General features: G+C 47.7%; 1 long non-coding RNA gene across 1 annotated transcript; it reads right to left on the bottom strand.

The window, feature by feature from the left end:
• Positions 1-7573: 7573 nt before the first annotated feature.
• On the bottom strand, positions 7574-8241 carry LOC310714546. The gene is made up of 2 exons (XR_014529888.1): positions 8200-8241; positions 7574-7842 (listed from the first exon to the last, which is right to left on the bottom strand). It is a non-coding gene; the product is annotated as an uncharacterized lncRNA (long non-coding RNA).
• Between the last annotated feature and the right edge of the window lie 13628 nt (positions 8242-21869).

The following is a 21869-nucleotide window of genomic DNA, read 5'->3' as shown; positions in this document are numbered from 1 at the left end:
GGGAGCAACACCCAAAACATTCTAATCCATTTGAATGGTGTAATGGATTTAGGGGTTGCTCGTGCGTAAGTTGCCGCCACTCCTGGCGAGGTTACCTGGTTAAACCCTTTCTGACTGAACAGCCTCCAGCATCGTGACTGTCTCAGTCACTGGCAGAATCCGTCAGTGGGCGTTTCTTAAACTTCTTCCAGCACAAAAGTTCCTTGACGCCTAGTCTCCGCCTAGACTCCCTGCGTGGAAGCCTTCTGCGCAGGGAGGGTGTGGGCAGCGGAGGACCCGTACTCTCTCCGCTGGTCTCCGGCGAGGAGTCTTGGAGCCTCCTCTCCGATTCCCCCATCTGCTTCCCTTCTCTACTGGTGTTACGCTGATTTCCTTCCCCAGCAGACGGGCTGCCTCTCTCCCTACTGGGACCCTCTCCGCCATCCCTCTGGAGCCTTCCCTCCACCTCTAGCTCCGATGGCAGTTCCCTGACAAATGGTGTAACTTCTACTTTAATCTTCAAGTGAATTAGGAAAGCTGATTCACTGTTGCTGAGAAGCTAGTTTGACTGCACATAGTGAAACCAGCATGGGACAGGAGAGAATGACACTTTAACTCTGCGTGGGCATCCAAGCTTCGTATCTTGAGCAGCTCACCCAGTGTTTGGAGAGAGAGAAAAGACGCTGAGAATGCTCAAAAGCCCAGTTCTCATTATTATTGGTCTGATATTTCTTAACTACTTGTTTAGGCATGCAGGTAAGAGTCTAGAGACACATGTAGAACTGGAGATGCTAAGCTCTGGAAATTGCACTTGCCATATTGTCATCACTGATGTAAATGACGCCTGAAAATTTTGCTTAAGGGGAAGCAGGTTCTACCAGTTCAAAGCATGCTTTATGCACAGATCAGATGTGTTGGTTGCCTGGAACATCACAAAAACAGTCTAGATTTGTGGTGGTGCTGTTGTTGTTTAGTCGTTTAGTCGTGTCCGACTCTTCGTGACCCCATGGACCAGAGCACGCCAGGCACTCCTGTCTTCGACTGCCTCCCGCAGTTTGGTCAGACTCATGTTTGTAGCTTCGAGAACACTGTCCAACCATCTCGTCCTCTGTCGTCCCCTTCTCCTTGTGCCCTCCATCTTTCCCAACATCAGGGTCTTTTCCAGGGAGTCTTCTCTTCTCATGAGGTGGCCACAGTATTGGAGCCTCAGCTTCACAATCTGTCCTTCCAGTGAGCACTCAGGGCTAATTTCCTTAAGAATGGATACGTTTGATCTTCTTGCAGTCCATGGGACTCTCAAGAGTCTCCTCCAGCACCATAATTCAAAAGCATCAATTCTTCGGCAATCAGCATTACTTTTATATGCCTGTTGTCTTTGTCCATGGAGTTTTCTTGGCAGGGATACTGGAGTGGTTTGCCGGTTCCTGCTCCAGGTGGATCACGTTTGGTCAAAACTCTCCACTATGACCTGTCCATCTTGGGTGGCCCTGCACGGCATAGCTCATAGCTTCTCTGAGTTATTCAAGCCCCTTCGCCATGGCAAGGCAGTGATCCATGAAGGGGCAGTGATCCATGAAGGGGTTTACAGCAAATCAAACATTATTATTATTATTATTATTATTATTATTATTATTATTATTATTATTATTATTATTAAAATTTCAATACCAACATTCATCTGAAAATCACAGAGTGGTTTGCAAGATAAAAACACAAAAATACATATCATAATAACAACAAAAACAATTTGGCCATCTTGCCCACTCATTTCTGATTGCTCAGATTGGCAGGGGACATCCTGGTTCTCAAGGAGAGATTTTCCCCAGCACCTTCTATCTCAGAAGAGGCTGGTAGGATTACCTAGTGGGGCACTAAGAGGCAAGGGAGCACTGAAGGTGAAAATGACAAGAGATCACTGGATGAGGTTCCTCAATTTTGCTGAAGTAGTTAAACTATTTAGTCTTAATGGGATTTTGAATAAATATGCAATTAATTGCAACTATTTTGAATTTCATTATGTTATTATCTTCCTTAGTGGGTTGTGCAAACCACTATTCTGAATACAGTAATGTCATGTCATTTACCATGTCATTACCGAGAAGGCAGGTTTAGTCGTTGTCTGAGGACTATCCCTGCCTTCAGGTCTGGTCCTGACCGGAAGGATACAGTAATCAGCAAGGGAAACCCACATGACCTGAAAGTGTTGCTGTGCAATGCAAGGTCAATGATGAATAAAACCACTGCCATCCACGACCTGATTGTGGATGGAGGATTTGACCTGGCATGTGTGACAGAGACCTGGTTGGATGAAGCAGATGGGCCTGTCCTTGCCGCTGCTTGCCCACCAGGTTTCTCTTACGCACAGCAACCCAGGTCATGTAGACGGGGAGGGGGGGTTGCAGTGATTTTTAGGAAGTCATTAGTCTGCACCAGGCGTCCTATTGGGAAGACCCAGTTTTCTGAGTGCATGTTCTGGAAGTTGGGCAATAGGGGCAGTACAGGATTCCTACTAGTGTACCGACCTCCCCGCTGCACCAAGGATTCCCTGCCCGAGCTGCTTCAGGTCGTGGCGGATATGCTCCTGGAGACACCTAGCTTGGTTGTCCTGGGGGATTTTAACATCCATGCCGACACGACCTTACAAGGGGCTGCTCGGGACTTCGTGGAAAGCATGGCCTCCATGGGGCTGTCCCTGAATAAGTTTGGCCCAACTCATAGCCGTGGACATGCCTTAGACTTGGTGTTCACCTCTATGGATGTTGGTGATCTGACACTAACTAAAAGCGAAACAAAAGAAGTGCCATGGTCAGATCACTTCCTGGTGCAACTGGACTTCTCCGCAACCCTTCCCCTGTGCAGGGAGGTGGGACTGATTCGGATGGTCCGCCCCCGCCACTTAATGGATCCAATTGGCTTCCAGAGAGTGGTAGGGGATGCTTTATCCCAAGTTGATGGCCTTTCAGCTGATTCCCTGGTGGCACGCTGGAATGCGGAGTTAACCAGGGCTATTGACTGTCTGGCTCCGAAGCGCCCTCTCCGATTGCATGGAGCCCGGACAGCCCCGTGGTTTTCCCCGGAGCTGAGGGTGATGAAACAATCGTTGAGACGGCTAGAGCGCCAGTGGCGGAAAACTCATTCTGAATCAGACCGGACATGGGCTAGAGCTCAACGTCGAGCCTACCAAGTGGCAATGGCGACGGTGAAGAGGGCCTTCTTCGCCGCCTCCATTGCATCTGCAGAAAACAGCAGCAGGAGACTTTTTCAGGTGGTTCGCAATCTATCAGAACCACCTGTACCACCGGGGCCTGGTAGGGACCCCAAGATCTCCTGCAATGCTTTTGCAAAGTTTTTTGCAGATAAAATCGCTCAGATTCAGAAGGAGGTAGACTCCACCGTGGGAGCAGGGCCAGGGCGGGAGAGTGCTAGAGTTCTGTCTGGTCCTGTTACATGGGATCAATTCCAATCTGTTACCTCCGAGGATGTGGACAGGCTGCTTGGATGAGTGAAACCAACCACTTGTCTCCTTGATCCTTGCCCATCCTGGCTTATAAAAGCTAGCCGGGAAGGACTGGGCGATGGGCTTCGTGGGGTGGTGAATGCTTCCCTCCGTGAGGGAGCCTTCCCAGACCCGCTGAAAGAGACGGTCATTAAACCGCTTCTTAAAAAAACATCTTTAGACCCGGCCAATTTGGTCAACTATCGCCCAGTCTCAAATCTGCCATTCTTGGGCAAGGTGATTGAGCGTGTGGTTGCTGAACAACTCCAAGCATGCCTGGAGGAAACGGACCATTCAGGCCTCACCATGGGACTGAAACTGCCTTGGTCACGCTGGTTGATGATCTCCGGCGGGCTAGGGACAAAGGTGAGAGCTGTTTCCTAGTTCTGCTGGATCTCTCAGCGGCCTTTGACACCACCGACCATAACATCCTTCTGGACCGTCTAGAGGGGCTGGGAGCTGGGGGCACTGTCATACAGTGGTTCCGATCCTTCCTCCTGGGCCGTGTCCAGAAAGTGGTGGTGGGGGATGAGTGTTTAGACCCCTGGGCTCTCACTTGTGGGGTGCCTCAGGGTTCTGTCCTCTCCCCCATGCTTTTTAATATCTATATGAAGCCGCTGGGAGAGATCATCAGGGGGTTTGGACTGGGTGTTCATCAGTATGCAGATGACACCCAGCTCTACCTCTTCTTTAAATCAGAACCAGTGAAGGCGGTGAAGGTCCTGTGTGAGTGCCTGGAGGCAGTTGGAGGATGGATGGCGGTTAACAGATTGAGGTTGAATCCTGACAAGACAGAAGCACTGTTTTGGGGGGACAGGGAGCGGGTTGTGGTGGGGGATTCCCTGGTCTTGAATGGGGTAACTGTGCCCCTGAAGGACCAGGTGCGCAGCCTGGAAGTCATTTTGGACTCACAGCTGTCCATGGAGGTGCAGGTTAACTCTGTGTCCAGGGCAGCTGTCTCCCAGCTCCACCTGGTACGCAGGCTAAGACCCTACCTGCCCGCGAACTGTCTCGCCAGAGTGGTGCATGCTCTAGTTATCTCACGCTTGGACTACTGCAATGCGCTCTACGTGGGGCTACCTTTGAAGGTGACCCGGAAACTGCAATTAATCCAGAATGCGGCAGCTAGACTGGTGACTGGGAGTGGCCGCCGGGACCACATAACACCGGTTCTGAGAGATCTGCATTGGCTCCCAGTACGTTTCCGAGCACGATTCAAAGTGTTGGTGCTGACCTTTAAAGCCCTAAACGGCCTCGGTCCTGTATACCTGAAGGAGCGTCTCCACCCCCATCATTCAACCCGGACACTGAGATCCAGCGCCGAGGGCCTTCTGGCGGTTCCCTCATTGCGAGAAGTGAGGCTACAGGGAACCAGACAGAGGGCCTTCTCGGTAGTGGCGCCCGCCCTGTGGAACGCCCTCCCATCAGATGTCAAAGAGATAAATAATTACCTGACATTCAGAAGACATCTTAAGGCAGCCCTGTTCAGGGAAGTTTTTAATATGTAACGCTGTACTGTTTTTAACACTGATTGGGAGCCGCCCAGAGTGGCTGGGGAAACTCAGCCAGATGGGCGGGGTATAAATAAATTATTATTATTATTATTATTATTATTATTATTATTATTATTATTATAGGGTAGAGCGTACTGCAGATGAGTTTATAGAACCAAGGAGACGAGTTTGGGAACCCCTGTTCTGATTCTTCTAAGACGAGATGTCAAGGATTAAACCTTGGTCTTTCTGCAAAGAGCTCTAAGCTGTTGTTGCTGTCTCATACAAACAGCAGTTCGAGAGGACTCAAAAGAGGGTTCTGTTAACCCATCGGAAGAGATGGGGAGCAGCAAAACTGGAAAGGAAATCTGCACTCACTGAATAGGCAGAAATATGTGCCATTTGAAGAGCAAAGGCCTGAGGGAATCTGGAAGACCCTCATGCAAGCTCCTCTTCAATGTGTATCTGTTCTGTGTAGACTGCAAACACCTCTTGGGTAGAGATATTTGATGAAGGGATGGGGGAACCTACAAGCCTAGATAGTTCCTGATGTGTGTATGTGTGTGATTTTGCAGGGGGTTCCGCATCTGTTAGAAATAAGCCAGTCAGTGTCTATAGAAACAGTGAAGAAATCTGATACAGAAAAAAAAGCCTGAATTTATTACAGAGCAAATGTTTTGGAATACAGTACGTAGAGAGTAATCACACATACCACTATGTTGAGAATGTATGACTCTGCATGTTCTTTTATTTTATTTTTTGTTCCATTTCAAATAAAGCTGAATTTCAAAAGCTATATATTTTATTCATTGTTGTAACACAATCCTATACATTAGAAGAGCTGTTGTTTTGCGGTACACCCTACATTTTGCATGTATAACATCCCAAGTCCAGTGCCCTGCATCCCAGGTCCACCTCCCTTACCTCTCGCAGGTAAGCTTGGCAGAGACCACAGTCTGAAATCCTGGACAGCCACAGCCAGTCGGTGTAAACAATACAGAGCTGGGTGGACCAATAGCCTCACTCCGTGTAAGGCAGCTTCCTGTTTCATTTGAAGTTCACTGCTTTGAGTGGGATTTACTAGCTAGTGTATCTAGTATTGCAGTCTACATTTGCTTACTGAGAATTCCAATAAATCTGTGGGATTTCTCTTTTAAAAGGGCCTTCTCAGTGGTTGTTCCCAGGCCCTGGAATGTCCTCCCTGGAGAACATAGACTGGTTTCCCCTTGTTGTCCTTCAACTGGCAGGTGTGAAGATCTTCTTGTTCCTACAGGTTTTTTGGGGAATTGACTGCTTTTAATGAAAGTGCTGGTGCTGTGTTGTTTTTATTGTAATTACTGGTATGTTTTAAACAGATTATATACCGTATATGTTTGTAGTTTTAGTTCTATCAGTGTTTAGTTGTTTTTTAAGGATGGGGGTTTTTCTGGGGGTTTTTTAAGCGATTCTTATTTTTAACTGTAAGCCACCATGAGTCCTATGAGGGGAAAAGGCAGTATACTGTATAAATAAACTAATAATGCTAACACTAATACTACTAATAATAATGTTTTGGGTCAGGCCGTTATTGTGACAAAGAAAGCTTGAAGTGACGGAAATGCAACAGTAAACTACATTTAACATACTAGTTAAACTGGAATGATAGGATCTACAGTGGTTCAGCTGCATTTAGGAAACTGGCTTAAAGCCAAGCAATCTTGTTCAACTGGTTTGAGGATTAGCCTTTTGGAAGCTGAAAACTTGTAATGAGAAAGTAATATACTGTTGCATGCCACCCCAATCTGAAAGCAGTGTGAGATTCCAGAGCTTCCAGGTGCTTACCCTTCAGCGTGAGGGACAGTGGAGACTGTAGTGTCTTTATGATATATGGTCTATTTACACATACAGTGGTACTTCGGGTTACATACGCTTCAGGTTACATACGCTTCAGGTTACAGACTCCACTAACCCAGAAATAGTACCTCGGGTTAAGAACTTTGCTTCAGGATGAGAACAGAAATCATGCTCCGGTGGCGCGGCAGCAGCAGGAGGCCCCATTAGCTAAAGTGGTGCTTCAGGTTAATAACAGTTTCGGGTTAAGAACGGACCTCCGGAACAAATTAAGTTCTTAGCCCGAGGTACCACTGCTTATACAACCTGAGCCTATGATGGATTGGTTCACAACACTAACACCCAAGAGGGTCTTGCTTCTCCCATGGCCACAGCCTTGGATTCCAACAGAAATCGGGCATAGCTGTGTCTCCCAGGAGCCCAGCCTGCACACTTCCAGCTTCTAGCTCACATAACTCCACTCTGCCCTTTGTCTTTCTAACTGCCAACAAGGTGAGAGGGAGACATCCTTTGTTATTTGCCACAGAACCACTTCATTTGTTACCTTAATGGCTCGTACACAGAGGGCCATTACCTCACCAGGAAACTAGCCTGGCTATTCCAAGAATTGAATCCAACCTGAAGGGGGCTCAAGCATATAGCATACCCCACACACAAAAAACCACAATACTAACATTAGCTGATCACCAAAGTGAGATGAAACATCTTGCCCATGATAGGGCGAGATAGGGCTGGCTACTGGCCAGAAAAGAAACCTAGCCAGCCAGGTCTGTGCTCTTTCTACTTTGACATGGATTTGCTATGCATAAATCAACAGGTGAAGCTCTGCATGTCATGAAGGGAAAGCGCCATCGCCTTTGGCAGAAGTACGATGTACACGTGTCAGCGTTCTTTAAAGCGATTTTCCTCGGGGGTGTATGGGTGAGTAGTAAGGATGAGTAGTTAAAGCTGCAAGGCTAAAATGCAAATGCCTTTGGAAATCTATGCCACTGGAATGCTGCTGTTGTTGTTCAGCTGGTGGTGATCTGGCGCTGGTAGGCTCACCTGCAAAAAAGATATTTATTTACTTAAGCCGCCGCACATCGGATGATTGGCCAAGGACACGCCTACAGCCCGTGGGCCGGCATAATGGCGAAGCGCCCCCTCCGCCGCGCTGCCTCTTTCGCGGGCATTCGGCTGGGCGTGACGTCATTTCATTCATACCGCCAGTTTGCAGAACAATCTAGAGCCTGGGCTCGTTCGAAGTGAGACAAAGGTGAGGGGGAAGCTGGACCGCCCAACTTCTCTCGCCGGTTTATAAATGCCTCGAAACCGGTTGCTTGAGTTCGGCGCGCGCCCCTGAGCTAAGTCGGTCCCCCTGCAGCGGATTATTTTTTTTAAAAAAAAAACTCTTCCACTTACTCATGTTTCGGCACTGTGGATTCAGTGCATCACATATCTTTCATACAGATGTTTAAAAAGTCTCTATCTCTCCCCCCCACACACACACACCCCTTGCCAGCTCTCGGTGGTGCAGTCCATTGTGACATTCCGGTAGGAAACCTGTCGGCTTCGCCAACTGCAGACCACGAGGGCGCTCCTGGGTCTTAAAGCTCGCGAAGTGTAGTTTGCTAAGATTTCGTTTTATCTAGGGAAGGAAAGTGCGTTCCTCGAACCTAACAGTGACAGCTTTCCTCAGTTGCCTCTGAGGAAGATATTGGAACGATAAATTTGGCTGCCTCGCTGAATTGCTGAGAGACAGTATGGTGTAGTGGTTAGAGCGTCAGGTTAGGACCTGGGGGAGAGCAGGATTCTAGTGCCAACTTGGCCACGAGGCTCACTCCGTGACTTTGAGCCAGGCAGTCACTCAGCCAAAGCTACCTCACAGGGTTGTTGCCAGGATAAAATGTCACTATGGGGTGGGGAGAGAACTATAAGCACCAACTTAAGCTCCTTTGATGAAAAATAGGTGTAAAAGAATTAAGTGACTAGGCTGCAATTTGAATCCATTAGCTGGGAGTAAACATCTATCTTAGTATTTTGCATAGCTATTCAAAGGCAAATTCCACTGAGGTCAATTGGGCTTACTCCTAGGAAGTTGGGCATGGGATTGCTCCTTCGCTCTCCCATTGACATCAATTAAAATACCTAACTTTTGAAAGAGGGAAGGCCAAAAGGAGGGCAAACTGTGTAGATGGACATGTAAAAATTAAATCACTGTCCATTGTTATTTATTTAAGGCATTTATACTGCATAATCATTAGCATTTCTAAGCAGCGTATATAAAAATAAACCATACAGAGAAGAAAACAATAAATGTTCATCATAAAACCAAACTTAAGCTGGAGCATTACCTTAAAATGTCTGTGCCATGTGCCTGAAGTTCAGCAAGCAGAGTGCTTGTCTGATCTCAGGAGGGAATGCCACAGAAATCTTCCCATAACACTGAATGCATGTCTTCTAGTTGTTACAAGATGTGCATGGGGGACCCACATACAGAAAGCAAGGTGCTTAAGAGGTTGGTGGCAGTCCAGCTTCAGGAATGCTTGGAAGAGACTGAATATATCTAAATCCATTTCAGTCTGGCTTCAGGCCTGGTCATGGCACTGGAACTGCCTTGGGTGTCCTGGCTGATGACATTTACTGGGAGAGAGATGGGGGCAGTTAAGCCCCACTCTTTCTTCTTGACCTCTTTCAATACATTAACCATTATCCTTCTGGTGCAGCTCAAGGAGTTGTAGGTACAGTGGTGCCCCGCAAGACGAATGCCTCGCAAGACAAAAAACTCGCTAGACGAAAGGTTTTTCCGTTCGCGATTTGCCTCGCAAGACGAATTTCCCCTATGGGCTTGCTTCGCAAGACGAAAACGTCTCGCGACTTTTTTTTCTTTGACTAAAAACAAAGACATATTTTGTTTATAAAGTTAATTTATTTTCCCTTAAATTTTTGAACTGCTCTTTACAGTATGTGTGACTTTAAAGAGCAGTTAATAAACTGTTGTTGTACCAAATTTGGCTTTGTTTGGACTTTTTTTGACCATAGGAACGCATTAATTGATTTTCAATGCATTCCTATGGGATTTCGGGCTTCGCAAGACGAAAAATTCGCTAGAGGACAAAAATTGCGGAACGAATTAATTTCGTCTTGCGGGGCACCACTGTACTGCACTTCAGTGTTTCCTCTTAGCTCCAGGGCCATTTCCATAAAGTTGTTATGGGAAGTCACTGTTCAGTGCCACAAGAGCTTGCCATCTTCTCCCACATGCTATTTAACTTGTATATGAAGCGTCTGGGAAGTCATCAGGAATGTCACCAATATGCAGATGACACCCAGCTCTATCTGTCCCTCTGTTCCATCTGAATCTGGCTTACAGGTGTTTGGTGGCCGTGATGGGCTGGATGTGGACCAGGAAATTGAAACTGAATCCTAATAGACAGAGGAGTTATGTGTTCCAAGTTCTCAAATCCAGGAGGTGAGAAGATGGCCTGTTGTAGACAGGGTTGCACTCCCCTGGAAGGGGCAGGTTTATCATTTGGGGGTATTCCTGGATCCAGTATTGTCACTTGAGATCCACGTTCATGGTCCTTTCTGTATCCCAGCACAGAACCTTCAATCAGTCAACCAAGGTTATCTGTGTCCCAAAACCAAATCAAAAGTGACAGAAAAGGATCAAAATATCCTCCTCCAAGAATCTGTGGAGCTGGGTTGCCACAATATGCTCCAATATATTCCTGAAGTAGACCATTTGTCTAAAGTTAATAGGGTTAGCCAAATCATATGTGGGCTTTTTAAAGAGAAACAATGTCATCTAACCACAGTCCTCTTCAGGTTTTTGGGAACCACCTTCTCCATTGTGTAGGCATTTACTACCCTCCTGGTCCAGTTGCTTAGTCTTCTTGTAGAAAATATAATCCAGGAATGGATAAAGATCAAGAGTGCTAGTTGTGGCTCTCACCCCATTAAGAATCTGGTCCATGTCCTCTGGTTGCAGAAACTGGAAGGCAGAACAGAACACGAAAAGAACAAGTGGAACCAGGACAAGTGGATTAGAGCCTTTCTCAACTAGGTGTACTCCAGGTGTTTTGAATGACATCAGCCCCAGCCCACACCTATCATTTAATACGTATTTAAACTATGCCCAATAATCTGATTATCATTTGCGCTAAACACAAATCAGAAAGGAACAAAGGTGTATCACATTAAGAGTCAGATCAGGATAAGCTGGACATACCTAAAGAGATATTAAGAAAACACCAATATATATGTATGGAACAGTGCTATTCAGCCATCAAATGCCTGAATAAACAGGATGTTTTCAAATTTATCCTGATAATAATGATGGAGACAGGTGCACCTCATTAGGGAGCACATTACACAACCAAGGATCCACCACTGGGGCCTTCTCAACTGAGGCCCAGCCAACTGTGCAGCCCATTGTAGCAGCAGCACAAACGAGGCCTCACTTGCTGAACACAGGGCCCAAAATGGTTGGGAAAGGTGTTCTTTTGGGTACTTGGGTCCTAAGCCATTTAGGGTTTTATATGCTAGTACTAGCACCTTGATTTGGGCCCAGTAGTTCACTGGAAGACAGGGCATTGCTTTCAGGACTGGTGTCACAGGGTTGCCCAAACGCAGCAGCCTCCAGACAATCTTCAAGGGCAGCCCCACATAGGCTACATAGCAGTAGTCCAAGTGGAAGGTCACTAGAGCATGAACAACTGAAGCCAGGCTATCCCTGACCCAGAATGGCCATAACTGGCAAACCAGCCTAAGCTGGGAGTAAGCACTCTTACCCACAAAAGTCATTTGAAACTCCAGTGACAAGTTGGAATCTAGGAGTACTCCCAGATTATGAACCTGATCCTTCAGTTGGAGTGCAGCATCCCTCAAAACAGGATATACATCTAACTTCCAAAAGATAAGGTACACATGGGAACCACCCACACACTGTCTTGGCCCTCATTGTTGGATGAAGAACTCAAACGCCTCGTTTGGTTTCTGCTGAAGTCTTTAATCCACAAATCCGATGGGTGCATAGACAAGGGACAGGTTACAAGACCCAGCAGGTGCATAAAGATAAAGATGCATGTTGCTGTTGTTGGCATCCATTTGTCTTGAGAGACAATGGTCAAACGGCTGTGCTGGCAGCACCATGGTGACCTCCCTGGGTAGCAGCTGGGGCAGTGTGTATGGAGGTCCTGGGCTGCCCAGACGACAATAACCCCCTCTTGGGCTCACTGTTGTGGTCCAAAGGAAAGCAGAACAATACATTTGTCACCAGCTTGGCTACAGGAGTTGCCGGAAGGAGGTGTACAAGATGCCATGCAACCGCCTTAGGGACTCCACCCTTGTGAAGGGTTTACTCCTTAGCCTTTTCTTCTCCCAAAGATATCCTGCAAAGCAGCAGAGGTTATGGGTCAGATGTTTCCTTCTCCTAGATGGACTACGTTCCCAGGTTGAAGAGCCCCACCTGCCCTTCACTCCCCCCTACAGGATGCACATAAACCACCTTCTTGACAACTGGGCCCGCTATTGGTCTCACCCACTCAAAGGGACACGGGTGACACTGTGGGTTAAACCACAGAGCCTAGGACTTGCCAATCAGAAGGTTGGTGGTTCGAATCCCCATGACGGGGTCAGCTCCCGTTGCTCGGTCCCTGCTCCTGCCAACCTAGCAGTTTGAAAGCACGTCAAAGTGCTTCCGGTGGGAAGGTAAAGCCGTTTCCGTGCGCTGCTCTGGTTCACCAGAAGCAGCTTAGTCATGCTGGCCACATGAAGCTGTACGCCGGCTCCCTCGGCCAATAAAGCGAGATGAGCACCTCAACCCCAGAGTCGGTCACGACTGGACCTAATGGTCAGGGGTCCCTTTACCTTTACTCCATCCCCCAGAGCCTGTCTTCACATGCTGGGCAAATCCCTAACTCAAGCTAAGATATTTATCCAACAAGCAACCCCCCCCCCCATACCTTCATTTTTTGAAGGGCAGGCAGAGAGCACTTAGTGTGGCAAGCAGCTAGAGTCCTGGGACTGGGCAAGCAGATGGACACTCCTTCAAGTGAGTTGAGCTTACAAAGTTTGTTTGCACTGGTGGTGGGGTCCCCATGTCCTTGGAGATGGAGGCGGTGCCAGCTCAGCATCCAATTTACTCTCCTCACTGGCAGGAGGCATTGAGGAGCAGCTCCACAACAGGAGGTATCTGAGATGGGGTGTCTGGTTCCATAGGGGCAGTACACTCCTCTGCCAACCTGCTTGGTCCCTCCCCTAGATCCAGCTCTCTATTCCTTGTAAATACTTGCACCCTCCCTGAACTCAGACACTTCTTGGGGTATCCCAATTGCATCTCCCCCCATGCTAGGATCCTCCCTGGGGTATTCAGATCCAACTCTTTATTTCACAGTTAAGGTAACTGAAATGGAATCCCACGCACAGATTTTCTTTAGATTAGCATTTGTGAAGTTGAAACAATGTTTCTAATCCACCTTTTTTTTGTAATCAACGGGTGGACTGATTGGAACTGGAGAACCAATTAATAGATTCCTGATAAGTGCTATAAGCATGCCCTGAAAAAAATGGCTAACAGAACATTCCTTAAAATGTTCTAAAGGTTGGCTAACCTAGCTACCACAGTGCCTGCGAACTGGCGATTCTCACCTAGTACTGATGACGGAAACAAACTAACAAGACACAATCTATTTCTAGATAGGAAAGGATACAATTGTAGTCACTTGGTGCAGCTTGGAAACTGAGCATGATTACTTAGATGCAAACCTGAGTTCAGTGGTTCCCCAGTAAAATGTGCAGCTACCTAGTTAAACAAGATGTAGTGATGTCTTCTTCTTTGGCGATCACTCGCAGCCGAGTAAGATTGTCTTCCATAAACACAGTTTTAACAATGAGTCCATAAGTGACTGTGGAGGCGAATTCTGGATCCACACATCCTTCCACAGTGGGGACATTAGTTTCTGGGCAGGATTTGATCACGGTGTGGATTTGCCAAGTGTGCCTTCCTCTTAGCACATTTCTCCCTTGCGTCCTGAGTTCGAGTGTCTTCAAAACCCATGACACCTTTGGTAAAGGCTGTTCTCCAACTGGAGCGCTTGCAGGCCAGAGTTTCCCAGTTGTCAGTGTTTATACTTCATTTATTTATTTTTTTAGATTTGCCTTGAGACAGTCTTTAAACCTCTTTTGTTGACCACCAGCCCAGCATTACGCTTTCCATTTTAAAGTTTAGAATTGAGTAGTTGCTTTGGAAGACTATCATCAGGCATCCGCACAACATGACCAGTCCAGCGAAGTTGATGTTGAAGAATCATTGCTTCACCAACTTGGATGGCTTTAAAAGAGGATTAGGCACCCTCCCCCTCTCCCCCCCTCCCCACCCCAAGACTTCCCTCAGCTCCTCTCTCTGATTTCTCAACACATATTGTTCTCTGCATACTTGGGGAGGTGGGGGGCGGGAAAGGGGGGGGAATAATGAATATGATATGTTTTGATATTTTGTTATGTTGAAATTGTTAATTTAAAAAATTTAAACTAAAATAAAATATAGGATTAGGCAAATTTGTGGAGCCTAAGGCTACCAGCATCTACTAGGCATGATGTCTATCTATGTACCCTGCACTTTCAAAGGCATTACATCCATGGATGCCAGTTGCTAAGAATCAAAGGTGAGCAGAGTGGCATCTGGTTGGCTGCTCTGAGAACAGGATGCTGGACTAGATGTGCCACTGGCCTGATCCAGCAGTGATCTCCTTATGTAGCTCCCTAGACATTATTTGCTGTGAATGCAGTGTGGAACATATGGTGGAAATAAGGGAAAACCGGGGGTCTTTTTTTGTTCATTCTGGGTATTTCGCCTTCATCATTTCACCCATAGCAGAGTAGGTTTGGCCCAAGCTGTATGATTACATCATTTTTAAAAAAGAAAAGACAAGACAAAATAAAGAGTCACTACTGCATTTGTATAGGGTAGTGAGGAAGAAAACAAAGGACAAGAATTTTATTCATTTTTCACAAAATTTAGATACTGATTGGTTGTTAAAAAACAACAACCCTCAAAGTGGTTAAGAAAAAGAATAAAATAATGAAATTATCAGTAAAACACAGTTAACAGCAACCATTAAAAACCTTCAAAAAGAATGTGGTTTGTTGTTGTTGTTGGTTTTGCTAAAAACCAGATTAAAATACATGTCAGCATAACCACATGTCTGGATAGACTTGCCTAAACAGATTTTTTTTGTAGCAGTCACCAGAATGTACCTGCCTGATGCGAATAGGCCGGGTGCTCCAAAGTATGGGTGCCTCCACGTCAAAATATTTTCATTACGAATGCCATGAGCAGGGCCAGCACAAGACATTTTGACACATGAGGCAAACCACAAAATGGCACCACCTCACCAGGGAAGGAGGGTTGAGTAAAGATCTACACAGCAAGATCAAGCTGGGGATAAAGATCTACAATGGGAACAAAGGAGGGGGGATAAAATGAACCCCAGGTGATGGTTGAAGGAATGGGAGGGGAAAAGGTGGGTGAAGAATTCAGGAGACCCCCTAAGGGTGGGAGGAGACTGGCAATGCCTCCTATTGGCTGAGAGGCCCCTATAGAGGGGAGCCTGCTGAGGAGGGGGCAGATCTGGCCTCTAAGGACCATGCCACTGCTGTGACTGCCACTGCATTATCTGGAGGCTGGATCTGCTGCCCCTGTGGATCCTGCCGCCTGAGGCAGTTGCCTCACCTTGCCTCAAGAGTGGGCCTGCCCTGGCCAGGAGCATTATGTGGCACCTGTAACAATGCCAGTGACACCGAAGGAAGATATTCCGCAGAGACTCTTACTCAGGTCTATTCCCCAGATAGATCTTGCTCAATTGGTTCTTCCTGGCACTGGTGCACCCTTACTTGTTGGCATCCGTCCATCTCAAGAAACAATGGAGTGCACCTCCAGGGGTGTTAGCAGCACTGAAATGACCTCCCTGGGGTGCAAGCCTGAGCAGTGTGCGTGGAGGGTCCTGGGCTGCCCAGACAACAAGACTCCCCTCTCAGCCTCACTGATGTGGTCCAAAGGAAAGCAGAGTAATATGTTTGTCACCAGCTTGGCTGCAGGAGTTGCTGGAAGGAGGGCATACAAGGTGCCATCCAATTGTCTTAGGGACTTAGGGTTTACTCCTTAGCTTTTTTTTCTCCTGAAGGCGTCCCACAAGCATCATTTTAATCAAGTTATGGGAATGATAGGAATCAAGGAAGGCTTGGAGAGGAAAGACAAGTTTAAAACACATCCCTAAAAAGTGTGTGGCTGCCAAGGTCTGAAGGCCAGGTTGAAGGTGTTATCTGATGTGCAAACTGAGCAGAAAAGGTCCTTCACGGTATGGAAGCGTGGGAATCGCCTGCATGTGTCACGCAGCATGGTGAGGAAAGCAAAACCTTCGCACTGCTGCAAGCCCCGCCTCACCGCCCCTCCACCCGTTTCTTTTCTACCCACACTTGGAAGCTTGCCTAGTTAGGAAAGCCAACAGGAATGAATGGACTTGGGGAGGCTCTGAGCGAGGGTTGGGCACTAAGACCGCCGCGGCTCCCTTTCCGCCCAGGGTGGATTGCAGAAGCGGAGAGGAGGAGAGATCTCCAGACACGAGAGGAGGTTATAGGAAGAGGATAAAAGCAATGCTACAACAAGGATATAGCTGAGAGAGAGAAAGAGGGGCGAAGAAGAAAAGGAGAAGGTGGTGGATGAGGCCGTGTGGTGGGGATACCTGACGAGACGCTGAGCGGGGGGGGAAAGGGGGGCCTTTCGCAGACCTTGTATTGTCAGCCAGGCGTAAGGAAGCTTCCCCTCCAAGATCGTTCCAATGAACATGTCAGTGTTGACTCTGCAAGAATACGAATTCGAGAAGCAGTTCAACGAGAATGAAGCGATTCAATGGATGCAAGAAAACTGGTGAGTGATGATGGTGGTGGCGGCGGCGGCGGCTCCGGGCGAGCCGGTGCTCTCTGGCTGGGAGCAAAGCGTGTGCGTCTCCGGGTGATGCTCTCGCTCCCTCCCTCCTGCCGTGGCAAGGATTACAAGCGAAGGAGGGAGGGAGCGGGGCGAGCGGTGGCGGAGGGGAGAGAATGCAGATCGCCCAATGTGCCCAAGACGCCTCTGTGCGTCCGGGGCGCGCGCGCGCGCGCGTGTGCGCCACAGAGTGCATTATTGGCGTGTGGGTCGGCGCGCATCGCGTGTAGGTAACGCTTTCCGTGAATGGGTCTAGTGTTGGGAAGCCTCCCAGGCTGGAACAAGAACACCACTGTCTTCTGGAGGAGACAGGCTCCTGTTGTTTATTTGGATGCCTATACTGTATATAGATATATTATATAATAGAGCCCATCTCCCACATTGTTCCTTGTCCTTAGAAACCATCTGCTTCTCCAGCACCACCGTTTTGCATTAGGCCCTCGCTCTGTTTCACCCATTGCGCCCCATGCGTCTTTAATTCGCACCCTCTCTTCTGTTGTGACTCCTAATTTTACTCGGGGTCCTTTACCTCCCCCCCCCCACGCCTTACCATGCATGTTTCCTCTCCCCCCACCCCCTTTTGCATGTGTGTAGGAGGTGAATAGAGGCTTGTTTCGATCCATGCAAAAATAAAAAAAAAACCCTCGCTTCGTTGCTGATAAAGAAGCCCCCGCTCCCAGCATCTCTCGGTGGGGCTGGGATCACTTTTGCGTTATAGCCGTGCATGTAAGCGCGGGGTAGATTTCTGTGGATGGGTTTGGAGAGGATGATGAGAGGAGGGGTTCCTCTTCCTGCCGCCGGTTGCCTGGAAGGCAGGGAGGGGCTGGGAACTTGGGAGCCGAGAAGTAGTAAGGCTGGTCACATTCGGGTAAAGCAATAGTAAGAAGGGGAGAGGGGCAAATGTAAAATGATACGCATTTGCCGCTGACGAAGTGGCCTGCATCTTCTCTGACTCTGCCGTAGGAGGGAGTTTCTGCTCACAGCTAGACTTTAGGCTAGACTCGTCAGGTGCTTTTTTATTTTATGGCGGTTTCTCCCTCCCTGCTGCCGCGATCCCAAATCTGATCTCCATCGAGATCCCTTGCTACAATAAAAGTCTCGGATAGAATGTCCTTGGCTTAAAAGTGCCTTTCATCCTGACAGCCTTCTCCAAGTAAACTTTGACTTGCCACCCCAAGAGGACTGAAAAATGCATCCTTTTTTCCCCATTTTGAGGATGATGGTGCGCATCGGAGGGAGGAAAATGGAGGGGGGAAGCTTTCCAGACAGAGGCTCATAGCACCCCCCCGGATCTAGCCTGAGCCGGCCAGCGAGACTGTGTGTGTATGCGCGCGCGCCTTTCCTCAAACAAGCACATGCCGTTGTGGGCGAATCAGTGGGGAGACGGAGAGGGGAAATGAGGTGACGCCACGGGAGCCGCTGCGCGGACAGGGCTTAATTTTGAGCCCGGGCTCGGTCCCTGAACCTATTTTTGAAACGCCGGGACCATGCAAATCAAGTCGGAGAGTGGCCAATTCCTCTGCGCAGGAGCAGAGCGCGCTCCCACGGAGTGACCCAGGCCGCCGGCACACCGTGGGAAGGGAGGGGCCGGGTTAGGCTGAGCCCTGGCATCTGTTGTCTTAGAAATTTCGCTTTGGAAGGAGATGGGTGGAGAAGGCAACCCCTTTTCCCTGCATGGAGGGAGAAGGATGGAGCTGATCGTGTGTGTCTGTGTCTCCTCTTGTCCTCCTGGCCTGCTTCTGCCGCTGCGACCTGCGGGGATCCGCCATCCTTCCAGACATAAACACGTGCCTGCCCCTAGCCAGTTCACGCTCTCTCAGGTTTAAATCTGCCATCCCGCTCCGCCCCTTCTTCCTCCCTTAAGTAGGCCGGGCCTGCTGCTTTGGCAAGCCTGCATGCTGGCGAGCGGCGAGCGCGCTTGCCAGGTAGCAGATTCGCCCTGGCGCGCCCCGCGTGCAAAAATCTCTCCACCTCGCTCTCTTTCTCTCGGTCGTCACGCAGCATTCGCCTGTCCTCACCTGAACTGCAGCAGCTACATGAGGGAGGTCAGCAGATCGGTGGGGTGAAGTGTCTGGGTCCCCCAAGAGCCAACGAGGGCACCGTTGCACAACGGTGCCACGAGGTAGTCATCCCTGCTGGGGTGAGGAGACCAGTCTGTGTGCTGATCAGGTTGGCATGCAGGCAAGTGCGCGGCTCGCTACGATGCTCCTTTCCACACCTGGCACAGATCTGCCAGACGATCGATTTGGAACTCTCCTCAGACGAGGTTGCCAACTGTCTAGATTTGTCTGTTTGCATGTTTCATTCTTGGCCCCATTTCACGGCGGTTTGACCTGCAGCAGTCATCAGGTGAGACTTGGGGGAGGGGGGTAGAGCCAGACGTGATCACCTGATGAGCAGGTCAAACCGCTGCCAAAGCAGACATGCCAAAAAAGAGATACTCTTTGTCTGGCAGCTTAAATATTCTCCCTGTCTCTCCCCCTGTCCTCCTCTACTCTGTGCAAACTTTTGACTTTTAGTCAACTTTTGTACTTCTTTTAGCCAGCAGACATTTGTTGCGTGAGCTGTGGCCCTCTCACTTTCAGGTAGCGTGGCAGCCTTTGCCAACCTGGTGCCCTCCATATATTTTGGACTACAGCTCCCATCAGTCCCAGGCCAAATTCATAGAATCATAGAGTTGGAAGGGACCCTGAGGATCATTTAGTCCAACCCCCTGCAATGCAGAAATATGCAGCTGTCCCATATGGGGATTGAACCTGCAACCTTGGTGTTATCAGCACCCTGCTCTAACCAACTGAGCTATCCATACATTTAAAGTGCTATAATACTGCGCTAAAAAAGCACGGGTCCCCCCAAAGTATTCTGGGAGCTGTAGTTTGTCAACAGTACTCAGTTGTTAGGAGATGCCTTCTCCCCTCACAAAACTGCCTTCTCCCCTCACAAGGAGTTCCCAATGCTCCATGTGAAGATTGGCTTATTGTAAAAACCACTTTGGGAACCAGCTGTGGGAGACAAATATGGGTCTCCAAACAACTCTCAGCACCCTTAACAAACTACAGCTCCCAGAATTCTTTGGGGAAAGCCTTATCATAGTGCTTTAAATGCATGGCATGAATGTGGCTTCAACATGATGGGAGTTGTAGTCTGTCTGGAGGGCACTAGGATGGCAAATGTTGGTGTAAGGCTTGGTCCTTCTGTATGTTCTCTTCTCACCCCTACCCTGCAAAAACCCCTGGTTCTTTTCTTCAGCAGCACTGCTCACTAAAAAAAAGCTGAGAAAGGGGGATGCATCTCCTTTTCCCACTGTCTATTGCTAGAGGGTTCTTCCACAATAAATTTATTCATTAAATTTATATCACACATCTTCAACACACTCAAAAGTTCCCAGGGCAGCAAACAATATGAATGTAATAATAACAAAAGTACAATAAAAAATCTTGCAAAAAATAAAGAAAAGCCATCTATCAAAACCAGTACAAGCAGCTCTTCTCGGCAGTTTGGAAGGATAGAAAATCTAGGAAGTAATTCATTGACCTTAAGAATGCTCTTTTAACAGTGAACTGGTGGGGGCACTGAGGACCTTCAGCACATCATATTGCAAGCTCTTTCTTGATGGCTGTACTGAAGACTGTGACAGTATTATACTGAGCAATCTAAATTTTAATGTCTTTAGAACATTCATATCCCTCCTTTAACTTTTTTGAAAAATGAATTTTAAAATGAATTCTCATATCCATCTGTCTCCCCAACAGCTTCCCTGGTGGGGGTGGTACTGGTTTCATATCCTGAGCCCCCCTCATCTGCAGCAGCTCAGAATTTCATGCCCTCCTTGACCGCCATGGGCCTGTCTCAGTTGATCTTGTGATGTCACACATGTTTGATGTGGTCCATCTGGGATAGGATGGTGGTGATCTGGGGATGACAGTTACACTTAATTGTAATTAATTATCCTTAACTGGTAGCATCTAGGCTTCCTGAGATGCCTAACCTCTGCAGGGGTGAAGGGCCAATTAAAATGGTCTGTCTGCAGACACTGATGGATTCCTGACTGCTCTGGAGGATGAAGTTGTGGCTGGGGCTTCATTCCTAATACCTCAAGCACCCTCTCCTGCCTGCAAGTGCTCCTGCTCTTTGGTTTACTGAAATGACTGAAGATGGCGTAGGGTGATGGTAGTTTGATTTGTATTCCAGGTAACCTTTGGGATTGTGCTGGTATGACATTGATTTTTGCCTATACTGCCTTGTGTACTTTTGTAGAAAGGCAGAACATAGATACATTAATAATAATAATAATAATAATAATAATAATAATAATAATAATAATAATTGGATGAAGATTTTTGATACATCAAACACAAGCTTTAGATCATTTTAGAGACTACTCTATAGTTATGATGGCAGCAAAGAAATCTGAATTCTCTGCTACCAGAGGTTAGGACCTTATTTCATCTGGAGCTAACGAACTTTTGAAAACCCGCTTTGAGCAATTATTTTTAAAAACCCAACACTTTGCTGATAAAGTTGCCCATATCCGCTCCAACTTCACTCTGCATTTAAATCATGAGCAATGTATGTGCCCTTGATACCAGCTTGACATATTCTGATTGACACATTTCAGTTTCTTCAACCTGTGGATGTGGGCAAGTTGCTTGGAGCTTTGAGACCAAACCTGTTATTGTTGACCTTGTCCATCCTGGCTGGTGAAAGCCACTAGCGGAGCAAGATGGCAAGATTGGTTAAATCTTACCTTTTGCAGAAGGTACAGCACCATCTACTTTAAAGCAAGCAGTAGTAAGACCTCAGTGGACCTTGCCACTTTAGACAATTCTAAGCCAGTCTCTCATTTTTTCATTTCATAGCAAATTGCTCCAATGAGTGGCAATGACTCATCTCCAGGCTTCCTTGGTCAAAACTGATTATTGGGATCATTTGTAATCTGAGTTGAGGACTGATTTTGGAACTGAAACTGCCTTGGTCACCTTGGTGGGTGACCTTCACTGGGAACTGACTTGGTGGGGTGACCTTCACTGGAAATTGACTAGGGCAGGGGTGGGGAACCTGTGGTTCTCCAGATGTGGCTGGATTGTAACTCCTATAATCTCTGACC

Source organism: Podarcis liolepis (genome assembly GCF_965112155.1).
Source record: "Podarcis liolepis genome assembly, chromosome: 9".
Lineage (NCBI taxonomy): Eukaryota > Metazoa > Chordata > Lepidosauria > Squamata > Lacertidae > Podarcis > Podarcis liolepis.
The sequence above is the reverse complement of the archived record's forward strand: the minus strand, read 5'-3'. Positions and strand labels throughout refer to the sequence as shown.